This window comes from Onychostoma macrolepis, chromosome 05, assembly GCF_012432095.1.
Source record: "Onychostoma macrolepis isolate SWU-2019 chromosome 05, ASM1243209v1, whole genome shotgun sequence".
NCBI classification, from domain to species: Eukaryota; Metazoa; Chordata; class Actinopteri; order Cypriniformes; family Cyprinidae; genus Onychostoma; species Onychostoma macrolepis.
The window spans coordinates 32,631,472-32,634,786 of record NC_081159.1 but is presented as its reverse complement, the minus strand read 5'-3'; positions in this window follow the sequence as shown (position 1 = coordinate 32,634,786).

Sequence of the window (3,315 nt, the reverse complement as noted above, 5' to 3'; positions counted from 1 at the left end):
CTCAGCCGCTTTCATTTTTAAAAAGTAGCTCCCGAATGAAATAAGGTTGAAGACCCCAGCTCTATAAGCTAAAAGAGCAAGGTACTTGGTAATTGGCTTTCTTGAGAAGAGCCTTCACCGTCCTGACTGCCCATACGGCCTCACCGTTGCTTTGGGGAAATCTTGGGCTACTAGTTACATGAACAAATCCATATGAAGCTGCAAAGGATGCAAATGAGTGCCCAGAGAATTGCGTCCCATTGTCAGTAACCAGTGTGTCTGGAACTCCATGACAAGCAAATATGAAGAGTTCAGATGCAAAACCCTCTAAATCCATCAGACTTCTTTTCGGTTAAATTAGCATTTTTTTTTATCAGGCTCTTATGATCAGGTTCAGTAGTTTCATTTTAAAGGTAATGATGAGGTTATTAGTTAGTGAATAAAATAACTTTTTTTTTTTTTTAAATGTCACTTTGGACAATTCATTGGTTTTTAACAAGTTAGATTTTCTTTTGCGTCAAAACCAGCTAAATCCACTTGTGGTATTTTTATTTTATTTTTTTTTTATTACAAAAACCTCTAAATCCACCTCTTTGGGACAAGACAGTAAATAGTTGAAAAATCACTACAGATGCAACTAGAAACCCTGAAAAAGATGAGAGCACAATAATTTCAAAACTAAACAGTAGACAAACCTCTTTACACGGGGGCTAAATGAGATCTGCAATTATTTGCCAATCCCACCCCATTTCTCTGCAGTCACCCTTCTGCAAAAATCCCCAAAAAATACATAAAAAACAAAAAGAAAAGATTCACACAGTATAACCACAATGGCACAAAATGACAGCATATTTACTTTAACAACAAAAAACAGATGTTACACAAACCCAACATTAAAAATGCATTAAAAATACACACATCTGTCAAGAGCATTAAGTCAATAACATTAAATTGACATGAATAAAATCTTAAAAATCTAGTGTCATTTCTGATATTTGGGATTTAGATTCAAGTAGAACAAAGTAAACATTGCAAACATTGTTTGTAAACAAAGCTTATTAGATTTAAATAGTGTAGTGTATAATCAAGTATGTATGTGAGAACAGTGCAAAACATTCTGATAAATACTCAGTGTGTAAACATTAAAGTGCCCCTATTATGCCTTTTTGAATATTACCTTCCAACCTAAACCTTCTGCCCAGTCTGAGGTCCTGAGCACTCTGGAGAAGGTTTTCGTCCAGGATATCCCTGTACTTGGCCGCATTCAACTTTCCCTCGATTGCAACCAGTCGTCCTGTCCCTGCAGCTGAAAAACACCCCCACAGCATGATGCTGCCACCACCATGCTTCACTGTTGGGACTGTATTGGACAGGTGATGAGCAGTGCCTGGTTTTCTCCACACATACCGCTTAGAATTAAGGCCAAAAAGTTCTATCTTGGTCTCATCAGACCAGAGAATCTTATTTCTCACCATCTTGGAGTCCTCCATGCGGGCTTTCATGTGTCTTGCACTGAGGAGAGGCTTCCGTCGGGCCACTCTGCCATAAAGCCCCAAATTATCTTTGGGTTCTTCTTTACCTCTCTGACCAAGGCTCTTCTCCCCTGATAGCTCAGTTTGGCCTGACGGCCAGCTCTAGGAAGGGTTCTGGTCGTCCCAAATGTCTTCCATTTAAGGATTATGGAGGCCACTGTGCTCTTAGGAACCTTAAGTGCAGCAGAATTTTTTTTGTAACCTTGGCCAGATCTGTGCCTTGCCACAATTCTGTTTCTGAGCTCTTCAGGCAGTTCCTTTGACCTCATGATTCTTATTTGCTCTGACATGCACTGTGAGCTGTAAGGTCTTATATAGACAAGTGTGTGGCTTTCCTAATCAAGTCCAGTCAGTATAATCAAACACAGCTGGACTCAAATGAAGGTGTAGAACCATCTCAAGGATGATCAGAAGAAATGGACAGCACCTGAGTTAAATATATGAGTGTCACAGCAAAGGGTCTGAATACTTAGGACCATGTGATATTTCAGTTTTTCTTTTTTAATAAATCTGCAAAAATGTCAACAATTCTGTGTTTTTCTGTCAATATGGGGTGCTGTGTGTACATTAATGAGGAAAAAAAATGAACAAATGATTTTAGCAAATGGCTGCAATATAACAAAGAGTGAAAAATTTAAGGGGGTCTGAATACTTTCCGTACCCACTGTATATAACATTTCTGTCCCCCTCACTTCTGAAATGATGGCTACGCCCCTGTAGATATATATAATTTATTTTTCAGACATAGGTTTCTTGTCACATTTAAATTGGTTGTCATAGTAACGACACTAATTTTTGGAAATTCAGCATATTGTGAGTTCCACAAATCTGAACGCATTAGGCCTATTTGTAAATTGACTGTTAAGATAAAACATTTTGCACAATTTATTATCTGTGATACCTTTATAGCTAATGGATGCCTGTATATAGCTCTATGTAACAATCCCTAGTTGCTAAGAAATTGTCATCACACATAAATTAATTTTATTACATTTGGATTTGGATACATGTTTAGATATGATCAATGGCTACTTTTTGATTTTATCTGTTTTTTTTTTTTTTTTTTTGTTCAATTGTTTTGTTGTTGTTGTTATGTCAGTTATTGCAATATTATTTCAGTTAAACCTATAAAACCCTTTGTTAGCCCAAACTACATAGGCCTAATAAAAGCCTGATCAGTGACATAAAAGTAATCAGAATGCAGCTACTTTTTCTTTTATTACTCATTGCCGCGTGAACTTCCCCTTTAAATAACGTGACACTCTGCCCACTGCTACTCCCGAATTAATTATTATTATTTATTTTTTTTTGGAAGCGAATTAATTGATTCAGCATTTCGACACTTCCGTAAGGATGCATTAAATTTGAAAAAGCGGTTTAAGTATGTATTGATCTTAATTGGCTGTAAAAATTTTATATGGGAAAGTTACACAACATAGCCTACTGAACCTTTAACTGCATTGGCGCAAAACACACACCACATGTTTAAACAGAGAAGGCTACAGAATGGGAGGAAAAAAAACCTGAAAAAAAAAAATTTAGCAAATTTTTTATTACTAAATTACTGTCATAAAAAGTTATAGTTTTGTATATACATAACTCCTGAATAAAAATTAAAATGTGTTTGGACTGATTTAAAAAAAAAGATTTTTGAACAAATTTGATTGGTTTGTCGATAGTGAGCGCAAATGCAGGTGATAAGCGGTTTTATTAAGCGAGTCATTGAGTCGTTCATTCAAACGACTCGTTCAAACGGCCGATTCATCAAGAATGAGACAGATGTTTGTGCATGGGTCATTGAATC